Source organism: Oratosquilla oratoria, chromosome 38 (assembly GCF_046742065.1).
Source record: "Oratosquilla oratoria isolate Oo_2021 chromosome 38, ASM4674206v1, whole genome shotgun sequence".
Lineage (NCBI taxonomy): Eukaryota > Metazoa > Arthropoda > Malacostraca > Stomatopoda > Squillidae > Oratosquilla > Oratosquilla oratoria.
The window spans coordinates 12,374,602-12,397,145 of NC_134814.1; the positions used below are offsets into that span (position 1 = coordinate 12,374,602).

At 36.9% G+C, this 22,544-nt stretch overlaps 1 pseudogene; it reads left to right on the top strand.

Moving 5' to 3' along the window:
• Window positions 1–22,544, top strand: part of LOC143019798 (putative E3 ubiquitin-protein ligase HERC1) — a 245,512-nt pseudogene that overhangs the window by 48,686 nt on the left and 174,282 nt on the right.

Consider the following 22,544-nt stretch of genomic DNA (forward strand, 5'->3'; position numbering starts at 1 on the left):
TGACATTTTCCTCCATTTTCCCTCTATTTCTCACTTTTTATGCCCTAAATAATCATTTTGGGTGTCCACAAGCACTCCCCTTCCCATAAATACACTTTAGGTAATATGTAATTGAAGCACTGTTGTATCGTTTTGTGAATATAGGTATTATCACTGGAACACCACTAAGTACTAGATGTTGTCACTACAATGACTGGTATATGTATGTATGTATACGTAGTTCTTAGGCAAATTAAGATAACCAGTGTGAATTCACTGATTACTTTTGTCAAGAACACATAATTTATATTGTTCCAATTGTTTTTTTTTTCTTTCACATATTTTTGAAACTATTTTGGTTATGAGTGTTTGAAAAGACAGACTTGTATTTCTTATGCCATGACAATTTTTCTTCCTTAGGTGACTATGGAAAATTAGGCCTTGGTAATACTCTGACCCAGAAATATCCCCGCCTGGTGGTTGGACCCCTGAGTGGTCGAGTGGTTCGGTGGGTTGCAGCTGGATATCGACACTCAGCTTGTGTCACTCAGGAAGGAGAACTCTTCACATGGGGGGAAGGAGATTATGGTAGATTAGGTAAGCTTCCTAGTTCCATTGTGTGTAGTTTGCATATTCCTCCACTGGGTGTATCTTGGTAAAAGGATCAAATGAACTTATTATATATGGTGACATCATCTAAAATGATTTTAAGTAAAGGTATGATAATTACACTGAGAGAAATGTGAAAAAAAGAGGAAGGGAGATGGTAAGGTCAAAGAAAGGGAAAGAGATGGGTGTTGTGGAGGCATATGATGGTAATTGTTGCCTCTAGTTTCAATTATGGGAGCTATTGATATAAATAATGCATTTGATGAAGTTTCCAGGAACATATTAACAAAAAAGATCATGGAAACAGATATTCACAAGAAATAGCTAAATTGGCTTCTGAGAATCAGAAAACCCTCAGAAATACAGGGTTTGGAAAATAAAATACATTATAATTATGTGTCTATGATGGTTACACACAGTGTATGTGTAGATACAATTGCTTCTATATATATGTATGTGAATATATATACAGTATATACTCGCATATAGGTCGCACTTTTTTTAACTAGATATTTTGCCAAAATCAGGGGTGCAACCTATCCACTCAACATTAATGAGGGACAGCACTACTCTGTCACTGAAATTGCAACAATTGGCAATTTCAATGTGACAATGACACAGAACTTCAGTGGTGTTCGCACAATATGCATCGGAAAGCTTTTCAAGCCTTTTGTATGCATGAAATATATATCAAATATTCCTACCGAATCACTGCATTAAACTGAACTATTGCTGCCAGAAAATCACATATCAATTACAATAAAATCATAACATATTCTCTTTTCCAACTATTTCGTATGTTTTATTGTGTTTATAAGCAATGATACCTTGACCCTTTGTTTACCGTACATTACCATACATCAACTGTATCACTCGTGGCTGCGTTTCTATATGTGCGGAAATTATATTTTCATAGCGTAATGTAACATCCCATAACATCACTTTAATAAACTTACAATTATTCTAATAAAAATTATTTTCATAAAATTTCTTCTATACTGTTGTATAGATGGGTAAGGTATTTGGAAAAAAACACTGTACTAAATCCAAGGCAATTTAGATTTAGACAAGGACAATCATGCATCACAAACTTAATGTGTTTCTATTCAAGGCTAATAGATATAATACAAGAAAGAGATGGATGGGCTGATTGTGCATTTGTAGACCTGGAAAAAGCTTTTGATAAGGTGCCACATAAGAAATTGCTTAAGAAATTAGAAACTGCAAGAGGAATACAGGGAAAACTGCTGAAGTGGATGGAAGACTTCTTGCATGAAAGAAAAATGAGAGTGGTGATAAGAGACAAGCACTAATTGGGATGAAGTGATTAGTGGAGTTCCACAAGGAACAGTTCTGGCTCCAATAATGTTTGCTATATATATTAATGATATGAATAAAGGAATTGAAAGTTATAAAAGCTTCTTTGCGGATGATGCAAAATTGTTTAAAAAAGTGAATACTGTAGATGATTGTTATGAATAATATGTCCCCTGAGAAACATATAAACAAAATTTTTGGAGTAACTTATGATTTAATAAGATCAATCAAAGTGGCATTTACATACCTGGATGAAGAAATGGTGAGGAAAATACTAGTCACTTTGATAAGACCAAAATAGTATGCAGCGACGATGTGGTCACCAAGTACAAAAAAATGTATAACAAAACTTGAAGGAATACAAAGAGCAATTACGAAATTGGCACCAATGCTCTCAGAACTATCATATGAGGAGAGGCTGGCAAAACTTGAGCTACAGACATTAGAGCAAAGAAGAGAGAGAGGAAACTTGATAACTTTATAGAAGCATGAAAGGCCTGGAAATTATTGATAGAGAGGATCTAATAAAATGGGATAGTAGAGATACAAGAGGACATGGAAAGAAAATCAAGAAAGACAATTATAGAAGAGACCTGAAAAAGAATAGCTTTCCCCACAGGATAATATACATTTAGAACAGGTTAGATGAGAATGTGGTGTGTGCAAAAACAATACACGAATTTAAAAATAGTGTAGATAAAACAAGATATGGAGACGGGACACCACGAGCATAGCTCCCCTTCCCATAAAATACAAGTAGGTAAATACACAGAGAAAAAAAAAAAAAAAAAAAAAAAAAAAAAAAAAAAAAAAAAAAAAAAAAAAAAAAAAAAAAAAAAAAAAAAAAAAAAATAATTCATCTTGCAGGCCATGGGGATAGCAGTGGTCGAAATGTTCCTACACTGGTTGGAGATGTGTCTGGTGTTGGCCAAGTAGTTTGTGGAAGTGCCCACACTTTAGCCATCTCAGCAGATGGCAGGACAGTCTGGTCATTTGGATCAGGTGGGTATTTAATACAGAACATTTATTTTATATGTCAGGGTAGGAAATTGACCATGAAATATCATGTATGAAAAGTATTTTTTTTTAGAAATGAGGGAATTTCATTATTTCATTTATTTTTTTATCTGATTATATCAAGTGAAAGGCTGTTTCCATCCAAGAATATGGAATAAAAAAGGGTGGTTATGTAAGATAAGAATTATTAGAAGAGTTGTCTCAAGTTGGGTCTTTAAATATTTTTAATTAAATATAATATTAGCTTGAAAAATAGAACAGATTTTTAATGAAATTTAAGTAATAGTGCACACATAAATTTAGCTCTAACCTTATAATCCAAGGTGACCATGGCAAACTTGGCCATGGAGACACTGCAAAGGTGTATCGTCCAAAAGTTATTGAAGCCCTCCAGGGACTAACTGTACGTAAAGTGACCACCAGTACACATGCCTCCCTTGCATTAGCTGCTCATGGACAGGTGAGTAGTACATTGATTCTCTCACTTGTGTAGAAGGGTGGCTATGGTAATCATACCATAGAAGTCTCTTACAGAATGAGATATATGGGGATAGATTACTAAACTATTCCTCTTTTAATTTCCATGATTTCATTTACCTTATATAAGCAGAGCTTCTCAGTTTGCTGCATTTTGGTAGTAATGATATTTAGTATAAGATTTTAAGCAAGTTTCTTCCAAGTATCTCTAGGAATATTGAAAAGAGAGTGTATAAATGAGTGTATGAATTGTTCGAAAATTTGTCAGACTCTATATGAGGGTAGTTCCAAAGGTAATTCCTTCTATTTCTTTATTCATAACTCAAAAAGTTGAAAAGCTACAAAGATGGGAGTCACACCATTAAAATGAGTGGACATTTTTGCTCCATAATATATTTCTCCATGTAATTATCCCCTTCTCCAATGCCCTTTTGCCAGCAATGATCAAGGGTCTGTGCATGGCCATCCAATGCACAGTTTGTCACTCACATGACAAAAAGAAATTAAAAAGGATACTTATAGAAGAGATCTGAAAAAAAAACTAGTTTTCCAGAGTGGTGGTGGACATCTGGAACAAACTGGATAAAACAGTAGTGTATGCAAAAACCATACATGAATTTAAGAGCAAACTAGACACTGCGAGATACAAAAGTGGGACCCCATGAGCATAGCTAACCTTCCCATAAGATACAACTAGGTAAATACAGTAAATACATCTCTGTTGCCAATCCAGAATCAATGAACCCATCTTCTAACCATGCTGAGATTGACTACCTCAGCTCTGTAAATGTTCACCAAATGCCATTGAAGGTCAATTGGTTCCACTTCTGTGTGGAGGAATTCAATGACGCATCTCTGCTATGACACATATCCTTGACAGGGATAACTTTATTAGACTGTCACACCATCAATATCTGCAACAGATAGATTAAAATTTCAGGGTATGAGCATGAAGGTTCAGTCATCATAATGCCTTAAACAATCCCTTCAAATCCCATAGTGCAGAATAAAAAAATAGAAGACATTACTTATAGAAATACCCTCATACATTATAAGATATTTGTCATACTTTATCAACTTTACTTGATCTCAATTAGCACAACTGATTCACCAGGTTCTGTATCTCAATACAGCTTTAAAGTCTTTACATGACGTAAATGAAATTCAGTAAATGATAGTGACAATGACATTTTTGAAATCCTAACTCTCCTTGTAGAACAAAACTATGACAGTGTTTAGATTTATAGAAGGAATTTAGTGGAACATTCCACCCAAATAATCTGTAGGTTTTTTTATTTTTCAATTTTTTTAATATCTCATATGTGTCATGATAGATTTAAATAAAGAAATATTTCTTCTCATAAGATGAATTTGAATAAGAAATTGTCATTATTAATCAAATCTAGAAATGGTTTTGTATCAGATTTTTTGTATCAGATTGTATCAGTCTTGATATGTAACTTTTTCTTAGCATTTGAAACAGTTTGACTTTCTTGAAGCAGAAAAGAATTTTATGAATATGTAGCATCTTTCAAGAGTTGTAGAATACTTTTTTAGCTATTACATTCTTGTGAAGCATTTACAGGCAGTCATTAAATATACATATTAGCTGATGTGAAAGTATTATATTTTGTAACATAGAACCATATCAAAAGCATTAGCATAGTACTTGTACACTATCACAATTGAAATTTTTCAAACTGAGAATATGTTTATGGTAAGATTTGATCATTTATTGATTTATTTATTACTTATACATTGTAGTTGGAACTCTTTAATACATTATTAGCTCTCTGTACAAGTGATGAATTACAGAAAAAATGGATTAGAGTAAAATTACTTTTCATAACCCCCTTGAAACCTCTTTGAACTTCAGATACCTTAAGAGTGTAATAAATTAAACATGGGAATAACCGAGTAATTGATTTTGCCAAAAAAAGAAAGGCTTTTGTTATTCTGTGTCATTGCCCTTGATCTGCATTGTGTAGCATGGGACAGGACTGACCCTTTGTGTATGAGATGCTAAGATGGTAGGGGTATTGTACGGGTTTCGATGTGTATGAAGTGGATGTGTCATTTGTAGAATGTCTGTTTTCACCACAGCATGGCTCTCTACAATCAAGAAAACAAAAAGAGATATCCTACAGATTACGCAAAAAACATTATCGATAATACCATCCTTATGCACTTTGTCACTTCCTTAAAACATAGCCATTTTCTTCTCTTTCTCTCTACATACCAAGAGTCTCTTCCTCCTTATAAGGGAGGTAGTCAGCCAAGGCACACACCCACTCCCAGCCATTCCACACCCATCTACCACCCATTGTTTTCCTCTAATCTTATCTCATCATGGATGAAGGGTCAACCCTGTCTCGTGCCCACTACCTGGTCCAGAAACAATGCAGCAATACACGGTACATCCACAACAGGACTTCTTCATTCACATGCCAACTCTCCCACCTTATCCTTTTATGTAAAAAATAAAGACAGGGAGAAATCCCTTTGGGATTCGTCCAAATAACATCCATACACAATGTCCACTCACACCTATCCCCTGCCTTCTCCCTTCCCTGCTCAGCAGACCTTCCCCTCTTCCTCAAAGCCTCTTTTATCCCATCCATGCATCTCATTTTTGGTCATCCCCTCAAGTACTCCATCCACCTCTTCTTTCCACACTCTTTTGGGTAATCTTTCTTCACTCAATCTTTCCATGTGTCCAAACCATCCTAATAATCTTTCATCAGCCCTATCTGCCAACTCCCTCTCTACCCCTGCTCTCCTCCCCACCTCATTTATCCCTCTAACCTTGTAACCCTTTTCAGACACTTCATCTCAAAGACATTTAAACTTCTCCTTTCCACCTTTCTTAAATTTCAAGTCTCCATCCCATACAGTGTCTTAGGTACATTCACCCTTTCATATAATCTTCTTTTTGCATCCATTTTAAAATGGCTATTTCTGATGACACTTTTTAATCCTCCAAGACATTTACTTGCTTCCCTTACTCTTTTGTTTACCTTTACCCCCACTCCTCCATTTCCTGCTACATGTGAGTCAGAAACAGTGCAGCAGTACACAGTATATCCATAGCAGGGCTGCTTCATTTACATGGCACCACTCCCTCTTTGACCCTTCATATGAAAAATAAAGACAGGGGAGAAATCCCTTTGGGATGTCAAAATGTCATTCATACACATTGTCCATTCACATTTGTGCCCTTTTCCTTTGTAAAGTGGAACTATATAAGCTATCCATCTTTCATAGTGGAGGTAGTCAAATCAAAGGCATGCACCTTCTCCCACCCATTCCACTCCCATCCACCACCCTTGTTTTCCTCTTATCCTAGTTCCTCGTAGGTGAAGGGCCATCCCTGTCTCCAACCTACTGCTCATGTCCAAAGCAATGCAGCAAGACACAGCACATCCACAGTAGGGCCTCTTCACTTACTCAACAACCCTCCCTCCCCATCCCCTCATGTGGAAATTAGAGAAGACATGGAGAAGTCCCTTCAGGCTGTGTCAAATATAATTCATACACAACTATCTTCCACCCACCCCTATCCTGTGCCTCCTCCTTTCCCTGCTGAGCAGACATTCCCGTCTTCCTCAAAGCCCCTTTCACCCTATCTATCCACCTCATCCTCAGTTGTCCCCTCAATTTCACTCCATTCCCCTCTGCTTTCCACATCTCTTTTGCTAATATTTCTTCATTCTTTGCCTGTCTCCAAATCATCCCAATAATCTTTCATCAGCCCTAACCGCCATCTCCCTTTCCAGTCCTTCTTTCTTCCTCACCTCCTCATTTATCACTATCCAACCTTGTAACCCCTACCATATTTCTCAGACATTTCATCTCAAAGACATTTAGACTTCTCTTTTCTGCCTCTCTTAAATTCCAAGTCTCTGCCTCATACTATGCAAGTACTCTTCCTTATATCGTTTACTCTGTGTTGGGACTATGCCACTGACAAGCCTTGGATGGATCAGGGTTTCTATGATTTTTTTTTTCATCATCTCATCATCCATATTTTGAAAAGCCACTCTAGTTTATAGAATAGTTTGGGTTGCTCTTTGCATTTTTCTATAATGTCTTTTTCATAGTTCCTCTTCTCTTCTCTTCACACTTTTACATACTCATTTCTATAGTTTATATATATTTGCCATTTTTAAGATTTTTTTCTCCATCTTTTCCAAGGTTTGTCTCTTCTATCTTTTCCCTCACTGCATCTTCTGTTGAACCAGCATTTAATTTATACTCTCTCTTGTTTCTGTTTTGGTACATACCTATTCACTCCTTCATTATTGCTATCCATCAAGATCTCCCATTTCTCTATCAATTTTGTCTCTTCCATGCAGAATTTTCCCCAATTTGCATTTTGAAAGAATTTAATTTTCCAAAGTTTGTTTTGTTGTACATCAATCTTCCTTTCCTATACTTTTCATTTCTTCTTTTAGTTTAGTCTCTATAAGTATACGGTCACTCTTTCCAAGTGGTGTCTTGTATGCAACTTTATCCACAATTTCAGGTTTGTTGTAAATATTAAATCCAGTCTCGACGGTTCCTCATTACTTCTGTATCTGGTGTTTTCATTGATTCATTGTGTCATTATATATTCCATGGCCATGCCCAGTAATACATTACCCCACAGATCCTCTCCGCTTTTCACTGTCATTCCTCCCAATAAATTTCTTTGCAGTTAAAGTCCCCCATGATTACCAGGTTACCTCCACCATTTAGTATACCGTTTAATGAATGTATTGTATCTTCTAGCATTTTCATTTTTGTTTTCTTTCCAAGCGCTTGTTTTTGGGAGCACATAAATCACCACAAACTTTCTACTTTTCATGTCCTTGTCTTCGATTTTTATCATGATCAGTTCTACATTGCATTTACCCTCAGTAATCTTTGTCACATTTAAGTTTTTCTTGGCCACGAACAGGATTCTTCCTCCCTGTTTCTCGTTTCTATTTTTAATTCAATAATTGTATAACCCTTATTCATCATTAATTTCTGGTAATGAACCCCTTAATTTCGTCTCCACAATTCCTGTTATGTCTGGTTTTTCTTCTAACAGATAATCATTTAGTCCATTCAGTCCTGATATTAATTCGTCAATGTTAGTATAGGCCACTTTTAATATTTTTCATTCTCCATCTTTTTTTCGGTTTTTGCTTCGTCCAATCTGATGTACCATTTTCTCAGTCTCATGTTGATTACCCTCCAATAGAATTCTTTGCTTGTGTGTGTGCATGTATATACACATACACGGTAATGCAGACCGCTCTAAGGAAATTAGAATTGGTAACACATTGATGGAAATGCACATCAGATGTTTCAGTAATACACTACCTGTCTAGCAGTAATGTGCCCAGCTCTGTCATCTACATGATCATAGGTTACTTTTAGTTTTCTTATAGTGTTTGCTGTGCAATATAACAATCCTGTCTTCTTTCCTAAACCATTTCTTCACTCTTTGATTTAGAACAATCCAGAAAAAAATCCATATTTCATAGCTTTGGTTTCCCTTAAAACTTCTTGTGATTTTTGAATATCATCTTTTTAATGCTTCCAAAACTTGCTGATTACATTATTTGCTATGGCTTGAAGTTTAAATTTTATTTTCATTGTACTTTAGTTATTTCTCTTATATTTATCCTAAACCATCAGTCTGATCAATTGCATCCAAGTCATTTCCCATAATCATGGAGATAACTTCTGTAGCCTTTTGCATCTCATATTTATGGCTTACCGTCCATGAAGTGATATGGTCTTCCTACCAGCCAAAAATTATGACACATTTAGTCCTATCAGATACATCTTTGGCAAGGAATTCCTTTTTCCACCCTAATATGATCTCTATTCTGCTGGTCCATGATCGCTTTAAAGTTTAATGTATCCTTCTGCTGACTAAATGATCGACCTTTTTGTACCTTCAACAGCTCACAGATCTTGACCTCATTTTATTTTTTCTTGGCTTTGCTTGCTTTATGTCATTGATGAGATTAATTCTCTCACTTGTCAAAGTATAATTTTTCTTTCAAATTTGATAAATTTGTGCTTTCTAAGCCAGGTTTGTGTGTGTGTTTTTTTCAACCATTCACCCAAGTTCATGAAACTTTGATTCATGGGAAGAAAGGAATCTCAATTATTTCAACTCAGTTGTGAATTCACTTACCTCCAGTACCAAGATATTGTGTCTTTGGAAGCTATCCCTGTCTTTTATTTTGGCCTCAATGTCATCCTGACTAATTTCACATACAAGATTGTTCACCTCTATATGTGGGAAACCTTAAAAATTTGCTGTTTTAAATGTAAAAATCAATAATATATATTGTATACAAATGGAAAAGAAATAAACCCTCCTTTGTTTCCTATCCTAAGCAACATTGTAGCGGGGGTGGGGGGATCCCTCCCAGACTTTTTCCTCAGGTTGCTTCAACAATAACCCTGAATAGCATTCCCCCCCTCCCCCAGTGTATTCAGTAAGTAATTCTTATCATAAGAGGACTTTAAGAATGGTAAAAAGTAAAGCATCTACCCCCTTTGATCTCTCCTATATTTACCTAATTGTATTTACCCAATTGTAGTATACAAGAAAGAAGCAACACTCATTGGGTTTTGTCTTGTGTTCTCCAGTTTAGTTGTATCTTTCAGCATATAGTTGTTTTTAAATTCATGTATGTTTTTTGCACATACTATTGTTTTGTCCAATTTGTTCCAGACATCCACCACTCGGTATGGATTTTTTTTTTTTTTTTTTTTTCAGATCTCTTCTATAGCCATCCTTTTTGAGTTTCTTTTCATGTCCTCTTGTTTTTCTTTTGTCCCACTTTAATAAATCTTCTCTGTTAAGGGCTTCCATGCCTTTCATGATTCTGTAAATGGCTAGTAGATCTCCTCTTTCTTTTCTTTGTTCCGGGGTTGGTAATTCCAGTTTGGACAATCTTCATTCATATGTCAATTTTGAAAGTGTTGATGCCATCTTTGTCGTTGCTCTTTGGATTCTTTCTAATTTCTTTATATATATTTTTTTGTGCTTGGTGCCCATAGTGATGCAGCATACTCCAATTTTGGTCTTATCAGTGTGACTAATATTTTTTTGCCATTACCTCATCCAAGTAGTTAAAGGCCACCTTTATTGATTTTAATAAATTGTAGGTTTCTCCGACTATTTTGTTAATATGTTTGTCTGGTGTCAAGTGTTTGTTAATAATTACTCTTAGGTCCTTTTCCAAGCTAACTTTTCTTCCTATTGTACCAATTTTATATTGCCCTGATATTCTAATTTTACTTTTTCCAAACTCCATTATACTACATTTCTTGATGTTGAAATTTACTTCCCACTTTTGGCTCCATTCCCGGTGTTTTTCTGTACTTATCTTAGTAGTTTTGCATCATCTGCAAAGAAGTGCATATAACATTCTACACCTTCATCCATGTCATTTATGAACACTCCCAAATCTTTCTCCTCTTTTGCTTTTGTAATGGGTTCACTTCTCAAGGAATAGTTTAAGTACGGTATTTTGCAACTATTGCCTATTTCCAGTACTTTGCTTGTTTTGATCTTGAACTTCATTTCCCATTCTTGGCTCCTTGCAAAAATAGTGTGTAGGTATTTTTGCAATACTCTTCCATCCATCCTCCTCATTTTTCACTCTTATGATTTTTGCATCATCTGCTAGCATAATGGATTAACTTTTTGTTCTTTCCATCATGTCATTAACATAGACAAGAAACATTATTGATGCAAGCACTGAAGCTTGTGGAACCCTGCTTGTTACTGCTCTCCGTCTTGACATCTTATCCTTTACTACTGTCCTCATATATCTTTCCTTCAAAAAATATTTCATCCATTTTAGTAGTTTGCCTCTCAGCCCTTCAATGTGCTCCAATTTCCATATAGGTCAACTGTGAGATACTTTATCAAATGCCTTCTCAAGGTCAAGGTACACACAGTCCACCCACCCCTCTCTCATGCAGCACATCAGTCCCTCTCGATTAAAAGCTTAAAAGGTTCAACACATGTGACTTTCTAGATCTGAAGCTAAACTGACTGTCTTTCAGAAATATGTGTGTGTCTGTTTATACACCATTTTGGTAGTTAGACTTAGAGCTGTCTATATCTCCATATGTCAAACTTTGCCATAGATTTATGTATGTATTGCCAGTGATACAACTCATTGCATTCCTTCAATAATTCCACTATCTTTTACAACTGTATGTTTCTTGGAAAACATTATGCAGACTTCAGAAGACATATAGAATACATGACAGGAGAGGAGAGTCACTAGTGAATCTATTGCCAGAGAAACTGTAACAAAATTAAAGTTTCTCTGGCAAATTTCAAACTGAAAATGTTGTATGTCTTTAAAAGGATAACCATGATGTGCACAAAATCTCAAGCAGGTAATTACAGAAGACATCTGGAAAAAAAAAAAATGGCTTCCCACACAGAGTGATAGATACTTGGAACAAATTAGACAAAGAAACAGTGTGTGCAAACACTATTCAAGATTTTAAGAGAAAGCTTGATGCTGAGAGATACAAAGACGGGTTACTACGAGAATAGCTCCCTTTCTGTATAATACAACTAGGTAAATACAACTAGGTAAATACAACTAGGTAAATACAGTAGATAAAGGAAATTTCTGTCCTGATATTCTTCTACCTTCAAAACAAGCTGGAAAAAATGGTTGTTTTCAGATCATAGAAAAGTGAATTATTGAGTTCCAAGTACATTTTAAGTATGACATAGATTATCAGTTCTAATAGGTTTAAGATAGTTGAAGATGGTTTTTAAGTGAAAATTTTTGGTTGAATAATAAATGCTTTTACCCAAATTGCAACCCATCAGATTTCTCAACAGACCTCCTGAAGCTATGTGGAATGTATGTATGTGTATACATCCAGTTCAGTAGAACATGAGACTATCATGGCAAACATCGGCATTTTGCAAAAATATATATTTTGTATGCTAACATTTTAACGACCAGTACTTTTGCTCTTTCAGTTTGAGTTATGCATGTACTTTATATTTTTATTTTGACCTTCAAAGTGAAGCTTCTTTTCTGCTTTAGGTAGAATTAAATGAAATTTTAATCTAGTGTTACATAGAGGAATTTATTAAAAAAAAAAATTGCATGTTTTCCTATTAATGATGCATGATTTGTTTAGATCAGTCCTAGAAATAATAACAAGCACTTTCAGAAACTCTTAGCTTGACTAACTCTGTAAAGACAGCATTACTTGAAAGTAGTTGAGAATGGTTTGCATATGATTATTTTTACCCTGTACAAAGACATTCACCTCTTAGCATGTTGATGGTACACCCTATGATTTTATTATTATTTTTTTTTATATATAACCAGCTGGGGCATTCACTGCATGGTGACATGCAGTCATTATGTAAGGGACTATTTTTGGGGGTGCTACTAATGATGCATGATCAAGTAGAGAAGAAAAGATAAAAGGTGCAGATGGAGGGATGATATTGGTAAAGATGGCAGTAAGAGGAAGATGGGCAGAGTATGTTATGGAGTTGCTAAATAAGTTTCAGAAGAAAGTCAAGCATAAATACACATGGGAGAGGGTGGTGGATGAAAGGGTGGTAGATAGAGAGTTAATGGACTATGTAGTGGTAGATAGGAGTATGATAAGAAGAGTTAAGGATGTACATGTGCTAAGGGGAGAAAGTGGGAGAATATCAGATAATTTTAGGTGGAAGGTAAGTTGAGAGTGGATAATAGATGGAGAAAGAGGAAAACGACAAAAGGAAGGTAGGTGCTTAGAGTGAACTCTTTAAATGAAAAGGAAAAGGAGAAGGAGTACAAGAAGAAGCTGAGAGAGGAGTGGGAGGGAGTGAAGGATAGAATAGAGCTAGGAGTGGAGGAGGAATGGGGATGGTTCAAGGAGGGAGTCACAAAGTGTGCAAAGATGGTGTGTGGAACACAAAGGATGGGAGGAAATAGAAGGAAGGGTAGTGAATGGTGGGATGAAGAGACAAAGAAGGTTGTAGAAGAGAAGAAGCGAGCTTTCAGAGATTGGATATAAAATAGGAGAAGGGAGTCATATGAGAGGTACAAAGAAAAGAAAAGAGAAGTAAAGCAAAAGGTAAAGGAGGCAAAGAGGAGGGCAGATGTGAAATGGGGTAAGAGTATGACAGAAAATTTTGAAAGTAATAAAAAGATGTTTTGGAAAGAAATTAAGAGAAGAGGAGGCAAATCAAGTAGAGAAGAAAAGGTAAAAGGTGCAGATGGAGAGACGATAATGGAAGAGAAGGCAGTGAGAGGAAGGTGGGCAGAGTATTTTAGGGAGTTGCTAAATGTGAAGGAGGATAGGGAGGGAAAGGTAGTTGCAGTGGGAAGTGCTAAGAAAATGACCATGATGAGTGAGGAAAATGGAGGAGAAATAGGGGAGGATGAAGTGAAAGCAGCTGTTAAGATGAAGAGAGCAGGTAAGGCACCTGGTGTGGATGGGTGCCATGCAGAATGTCTGAAAAAAGGAGGTACAGTTATGGTGGACTTGCTGGTGAGGTTATTTAATGTTTGTTTAAGAGAGGGTAGAGTGCCAGAGGATTGGAGGAGTGCCTGTATAGTTCTGCTTTACAAGGGAAAGGGGGACAAGGGTGAGTGTAGTAGTTTCAGAGGGATCAGCTTGTTGAGTGTAGTTGGGAAGGCTTATGATTGAGAGGATTAGGAGAGGAACAGAAGGAGTAATTGGGTGTTCAATTTATACATGGATGGGGTGGTGCAAGAGGTAAATACAAGAGTAATGGGCCAGGGATTGGAAATGGTTAAAGAATATGGGGAAAATAGAAAAATAAGCCAGTTGTTGTTTGCTAATGACACTGCACTTGTGGCAGGATCAGAGGGATTAAGGAAGTTAGTGACAGAGTATGGGAAAGTGAAAGTGAGCAAAAGAAGGAAGTTCAAGATAAATGTGGATAAAAGTAAAGTGATGAGATTTACAAGGGGAGAGGATGGCACCAAATTGGAAGTGAATATGAAGGGAGAGAGACTGGAGGAAGTGGATAGCTTTAGATGCTTGGGGTGAATGTGGTGGGAAAGAGAAGCAAGTAAATGCCCTGGGGGATTAAAAAGTGAGATGAGAAATAGACATTTGGGAATGGATGATAAGAGGAGATTGTATAAAGGGGTGATTGTGACAACAGCACTTTATGGGACAAAAACAAGGAACATAAGAGAAGAAGAGTTTAAATGTGTTTGAAATGAAATGCCTGAGAAGTATGGTAGGGGGTTACTAGGTTGGAAAGAGTGAGAAATAAGGTGAGGAGGAGAGTGGGGGTGAAAAATGAGTTGGCAGATAGGGTTGATGAAAAGTATTGGGATGGTTTGGACACATGGAAAGAATGAGTGAAAAAAGATTAGTAAAAGGGGTGTGGAAGGCAGAGGTGGAGGATGTGAATATGAGAGGGTGACTAAGGATGAGATGGATGGATGGGGTAAAATGGGCATTGGGAAAGAGGGGAATGTCTGTTAAGGAAGAAAGGGAGAAGACAGAAGATAGGGGTGAATGGAGAATAGCTCTGTATGGATGATGCTGTGATGCATGGAAGAAATGGGTGGGGGATAGGGGGTGAGGGAGTGTGTGTGAATGATATTTTGATGCAGCCCAAAGGGATTTCTGTCTTCTCTTTTTCTGCATGAAGGGGCAGAGAGGGGGTAACCAATTAAATGAAGTGACCTTTCTGTTGATGTGCTGCATGTCATTGCATTGCTTCTGGCCCAGGGCAGTAGGTGAGATGCAGGGATGACCCATCATCCAGGAGGAGCCAAGAAAAGAGGGAGGGAGGGGTGAAGTATGTGGGTATGAAATGGATTTATACCTTTGACTTTGGCTACATCACTTGTAAGGGGAGAAAACCCTTTGTGTATATATATATATATATATATATATATATATATATATGTGTATATATATATATATACATATGTATATATATATATATATATATATGTATATATATATATGTATGTATAGGTAAGTGACAGATAGACATTTCCTTCCAGAAATCAAGATAAAAGGATATAGACTGCTTCACAAGGATTGGGTAGGCAGGAAGTGGGGAGGAGTAGCACTTTTTGTTAACCACTTTGGTATGATGACGCTTATGTAGACCTCATGAGTCACAAGGGGGTACACGAGGATGCTGGTGTCAGCGTCTTGATTATATATTTTTTTTGTAGTTGTACATGAGTTACCCCTGGATTCTGTGAACTAGTTTGATCATGTTTTCTCTGTTTATTATTTATTACTCAGAGTAAAAAAGAGAGTAATACAGCAGTGACTTTATATTTTATGATGTGAGTAGTGTGATGCATTGTTCATATGGCAGCCAATGCTGCAAGCAAGAATTTGAATTATACTGAAGTGGGTAAGAACAAAGCTAAGTGTATTATAAATAAGTCAGTTAATGACTTATAACCATACTTACTGTTATTTTCTACCTATGTGCATAACCTTGCATTTACTTATGTTGAATTTCATTAGCCACTTTTCAGACTATTGCTGTAATTTATCTAAATCTTCTTGAATATCTAATTGATTTAAGTGATTATTTGCCATTCTGCACAATTTTGTATCATCAGCAAATTTGGAGACATTAGATTTTAGTCCGTAGTCTATATCATTTATATATACTACAAATAGAAGTGGCCCAAGAAATCCACTCATAACGTTTTTCCATCTAGAAGTTTTGCCATTTAAAACAACTCTGTTTTAGATCATTCAATCAATTTCCAGTCCAACTTAATAGGCTACCACTTACTCCATGTGAAACAAATTTTGTAAGTAGTCTTTCATGGGGGATGGTATTAAAAGCGTTTGCAAAATCTAAATATATTAAATCCATATTGTTTCTTTTGCCATAATTTGAGATAACTGTGTTGTAGAATTCCTGTAAGTTAGTCACACAAGAACATTTCCATCGGAATCCATGCTGGCTATCATTTATCAAACAGTTACTTTCTAAATGATGTTCGATAGCATCTCTGATGATAGTTTCCATCATTTTTCCAATGATTGAAGTCAAGCTTATAGCCCTGTAATTATTTGGTTTCTTTTTGTCACCTTTTTTGAATATGGGAGTAATGTTGACTAGCTTCCATTCTCTTGGGACATCTCTGGATATGATGGATTTCTTGAAAATCCATCATATCGTAAAATATTCTCTTTTCCAACTCTTTCATATGTTGTAGTGTTTATAATCACTGTGACCTTGACCCTTTGTTTACTATACGCTACCGTACATCACCTGTTTCACTCATGGCTGTGTTTCTATATGTGCACAAATTATGTTTTCGTAGTGTAATGTAACATCCCATAATGTAACTAAATAAACATGATTTTTGTAATAAAAAATTATTATTTTCATAAACTTCCATTAGGCCTACTGTACTGTTAGATTGTAGATTGCATGGAGTTTTAGGCCTAATAACTGCAAACCCTAATCATGAGTACTGGTAAGAGAAAGAACCATGAAGTAGGTTCTAAGTTGAAAGTGGTGGATTACACAGAAGAGCATGGAAAGAGATCTGCAGAAAGGTAGTTTGGGGTTTCAGAAATGGTAGTGAGGGGGATGGAGAAAGCAGAAAGATCAGCTTAAAGAAATGCAAAAACCAAGAGAGCAGCAAGGTTTTCAGTATCTCTATACCAAAATGTTGAAAAAGAATTGTTTGATTGGTTTGTAGACTTTAGAAATACAGACGCTCCTCAACTTACATTTTAGTTACGTTCCGAACGGCCAAACGTAAGTTGAAAATGAACGTAAGTTGTTACTGTACTATACATCGGTAAATTCTATTACCGTATCTTATAAAACACCCCTAAATCATTAATCAAACACATAACATTGTAAAATAATAACATTAATTTCAAATAGATTAAATTCAAGCAACATAAATTGAGATGGTGGAGGAGGAGGGGGAGGAGGAGGAGGCAAGGCATTTTCAGTTTGTCGTCTGCGCAATGTAAACAATGGATGCAGCGTCGTGCGCAAGTATCGTTTGAACTACGGAGAGCGCGGTAAACTAAAAAAATTTTTTTTACAATTTTTTTTTACCGTCAGTTCAAACGTAAAATCGAAAAAACGTAAAACGAATGAATGTAAGTAGAGGAGCGTCTGTAATGGCCTTATTGTGAATAGACTTTCAGTAAAAACCAAAGCCATTCAGCTAGCATTGAAATATCATTTTACACAATTTAGATCTTCGTGAATGATTTGGATTGACACTATTGCAGAAAACTCATATTGCTCAAAAACTGCCAAAAGACATTGAGCAAAAAGTTCATAATTTTGCAAAATTTGTTGTAAAGGAGCATAAAATGTTTTATTTTTCCCTAGGAAAAATTGGAAATATGGATGAAACTCCCATGTATTTTGATATGCTGGGAAACACTACTACAGACAGAGTAGGAAGTAAAATTGTTATAGTAAAAACTACAGGACATGAAAAGCAGCATGTTACTGTTGTGCTAGCCTGCCAAGCTGATGGAAAAAAAGCTTTGTCCAATGGTTATTTTCAAAAGAAAGAATATGCCAAAGGAGTCTTTTCCACCAGATGTAATTGTGAAAGTACATCCTAAGGGATAGATGGATGAAAACCTAACAAAAGTTTGGTTGGATGAAGTGTGGATGAAAAGGCCCAGGGCTTTGCTCAAACCTGGACATCATCTAATCTAGGACATGTTTAAGTCACATTGCTGTAAGTCTATCAAAGTTAAGCTGAAGGAATACCGCACAAGGCAAACAGTCATTCCAGGTGGTTGCACTCTATTCTGCAGCCACTTGACATTTCAGTAAATAAACCTTTCAAGACTTACATTCGGAAATTGTGGACATCTTGGATGATATCTGGTGAAAAGGAATTTACTAAAGGTGGTGCACTGAAAAGACCTGGATTGAGTTTAATTGTAGAATGGGTGAAAGAAGCCTGGGGCAGTATTCCTGAAGAACTAATTATCAAGTCCTTAAAAAAAAAGTTGCATCTCAAATGCCATGGATGGAAGTGAAGATGACATGTTATATGAGGATTTAGTTGTTTCAACTTCAACCACATATGAGATATTAAGTGAGGCTTTGGTAGCTTCAACTACAAGCACAAATGAGAATGAAGATGAACCTAACATAAGTGATGATGAACTTAATGACTATGAAATGACCAATGATGATGTGTTAATTGATGAACAAATGATAAGATTGTTTAAAAATGATGATGACAGTGAAAAAGAATTTTCCAGATTTGACAGTGGTGGTGACAGTGAAAAATAATTTGAGGGATACAGTCCTGATGAAGTACCAGGGTATAGGCTAAATGAATAAACACTTTTACTGAAGTATGGTAGCATTTTCTTCTATACTGTTGTAGTGTCCAGTTGAGACTTAAACTCTGTTGATTTTTTTTTTTTGTCAAGTTGTCTATAAAGTTTTTTACACAAGTGCATTTGTTTACGACTGTAATTTTAGAAACGCAACCATTGTTTATATAAATTTGCATTATGCACATGCGTGACAGTCAGACAATCCACATATACATATACCAAAGGCTTTTTTCCCCCTTACACAGCGGGTAGCCAAAAAGAAAAAGGCATAGAAACCACTCCCACCCAGGGTTGCGGAGTCAGATGGTATAAGGTCCGACTCCGACTCCGACTCCGACTCCAACTCCTAGAATTCCTAGGATGCCAACTGCGACTCCGACTCCTTTGATTCCTCCTACTCTGACTCCCGACTCCCGACTCCAACTCCCGACTCCGACTCCTGACTCCAACTCCCGACTCCTTAACTCCTTGACCCCTATGTGGAAATCTATTCTGCAGATCCATATACCAGCCTCCCACACCTATTCAGCAAGCATTTTATAGATATTTTTCATGTATATTATTTTTTACATGAAACATTCAATTGTATGATAAATATACTCACATATACACTCACCCAGCTTTATATATATATGCAAACAAGCACGTATATTCGTATAACATATATATATTAAATATATAATGGTATTATTTATGCTCATGATCATCTACCAGTTTATGAGCACTTTCATATCTGTCATGGCAGAGTTGCCACTTCAAGCTATATATTTTCTTTTTCCTTTGTGCCCCTCCCCGCCCCCCCCCCCCCCCAAAAAAAATCATCTTTTATTTCATTTGTCCATTCTCATAAACCTTCTATCGCTCCCCTTCCCGCAAAATACAAATAGGTAAATACAATATTAGCAAAAAAAATGTGACAAATCGTGATGAAAGGTTAATGGAGGATGCCCTACCTAGTACTTACTGCAGAATTAATTTCACCATGTTATCATAAAAACCAGGAATCAGTTCAGGAAAGAGAGAGACAACCTTCCCCTGTGCACACTGTTCATAGCTGCTGTTGTTCCTCCCCTTTTCAGTCATCACCAAATGCTGTGACATATGCTCTAATGTCATTCCTATCTGGCCTCTGAGACTGGTCAAAGTTTATCTCAGGGCATTATCCCAGCATGACATAGCTCCTACAAAACAGTAAACCACACAAAAACACTTCCATTGACTTTTACATACATGAAGACGTACGTGCATAGTGCATACATAGTGGATATTTACTATTGTCTACACTGTCATGTACGTGTGTACATGATGGAGTTCTAGATGTTAACATAATTTGAATTAATTAGACTGTCAACAAAGGTAAAGTAGCTAGTTTAAATTATTTAAAGATAAAAATCATCTCTGTCACTTGACAGTTGACAAATTATTCAGGAATTTGAATTAATAATTATATTTATTGAATATTTATTAAAAATAGAAATACATTCCACTGGCTATAACTCCCATAGTATAGAATGAATGAAACATTAATACAAACTACATTCTGGAAACTTCTATAAATGGTATATATCCTGTAACTAGCTATAAAACTATTCTATACTGGATGGTTATTAAATTTTCTCAACACAAAACATATCAAATTTTTTAGATTTTTTAAACTTGGAATAATGAGACCTACTGCTTTCTATTTGCACAATAGCAACAAATTATTTCACAGTGCACATCTATAGACAGTATTTTACAGCTATTGGACTTAAGGAGTCGGAGTCGGATAAAAAAAAATCGACCTCCGACTCTGACTCCGACTCCTAGTACTCTTAGAAATCCGACTCCGACTCCTAGCTAAAACCTCCGACTCTCTCCGACTCCGGCTCTGACTCCGACTCCAACTCTGACTCTGACTCTGACTCTGCAACCCTGCTCCCACCCATTCCATCCCCTACATACTCCACTCCCCTCCTCCCTCCCTTTCATCTTGGCACCTCCTGGATGACAGGTCATCCCTGCATCCTGTCCACTGCCCTGGGTCAGAAGCAGAATATCGCAAGACACAACATCCACAGCAAGGCCGCTTCATTAATTCAGCGACCCCCCCTCTCCATCCCCTCATGAAGAAAAGGAGAAGCCAGGGAGAAATCCCTTCCAGCTGCATCAAATTTTTTCTCATACATACTTCCTCACCCACCATCCCCCACCCACTCTTCCTCATGCATCACAGCATCATCCATACACTACCCTTCTCCATTCACCCCTATCTTCTCTCCTCCCCTGTCCTTCCTCCACAGACATTCCTCTTTCATAATGTCCCTTTCACCCTATCCATCCATCTCATCCTAGGACACCCCCTCATATTCACTCCTTCCATCTCTGCCTTCCACATCTCTTTTATTAATCTTTCTTCACTCATTCTTTCCATGTATCCAAACCATCCTAATACTCTTTCATTAATCCTATCTCCCAACTCCCTTTCCACCCCTTTTCTCCTCACCTCCTCATTTCTCACTCTAGCCTAGTAACCCCTATCATACTTCTCAGACACCACATCTCAAACACATTCAAAGTCCTCTCTTCCTCTCTTATGTTCCATGTTTCTGCCCCATACATCCCATACAGTGCTGTTGGCACAATCACTCCTTCATATAACCTCTTAGCATCTATTCCCAGATATCTATTTCTCATTACACTTTTTAATCCACCAAGGCATTTACTTGTTTCTCTCAATCTACATTCTACCTCCACCCCCACTCCTCCCTTTCCTGCCACATTCACACCCAAGTATCTAAAACTATCCACTTCCTCCAGTCTCTCTCCCTTTATGCTCACTTCCAGCCTGCTGTCACTCTCTCCACTTGTACATCTCATCACCTTACTTTTGCCCACATTTATCTTCAGCTTCCTTCTTTCACACACCTCAAACTCTGTCAATAACTTCCTCAATCCCTCCTCTGATCCTGGTACAAGTGCAGTGTCGTCAGCAAACAACAATTGGATTATTTCCCACTTTTCTCCATTTTGTTTAACTATCTCCAACCCCTGACCCACTACCTCTCACACTACCCCATCCATGTATAGATTGAACAACCAGGGTGACATAACACATCCCTGACGAAGTCCCACCTTTACCTCAAACCATTCACTCTCTCCATTTCTAATCCTAACACAAGCTCGACTACTCTCATAAAAACTCTTGACTGCTCTTAACAGCTTTCCTCCTATCCCATATATCTGCAGTACCTCCCATGGTGCCTTCCTGTCTATCCTGTCGTAAGCCTTTTCCAAATCCATAAAAGCCCAAATAACATCCTTACCTTTTCCTATAGCTTTCTCACATATCTGTCTTACCACAAAGATCTGATCTACACAGCCTCTACCTGTCCTAAAACCACACTGTTCCTCACCAATTACTCCCTCCATTCCTCTCCTAATCCTCTTAATCATAAGCCTTCCCAACTACACTCAACAAGCTGATCCCTCTGAAACTACTACACTCACCCTTGTCCCCCTTTCCCTTGTAAAGCAGAACTATACAGGAACTCCTCCAATCCTCTGGCACTCTACCCTCTCTTAAACAAACATTAAATAACCTCACCAGCAAGTCCACCATAACTGTACCTCCTTTCTTCAGACATTCTGCATGGCATCCATCTAGACCAGGTGCCTTACCTGCTCTCTTCATCTTAACAGCTGATTTCACTTCATCCTTCCCTATTTCTCCTCCATTTTCCTCACTCATCATGGTCATTTTCTTAGCACTTCCCATTGCAACTACCTTTCCCTCCCTATCCTCCTTCACATTTAACAACTCCCTA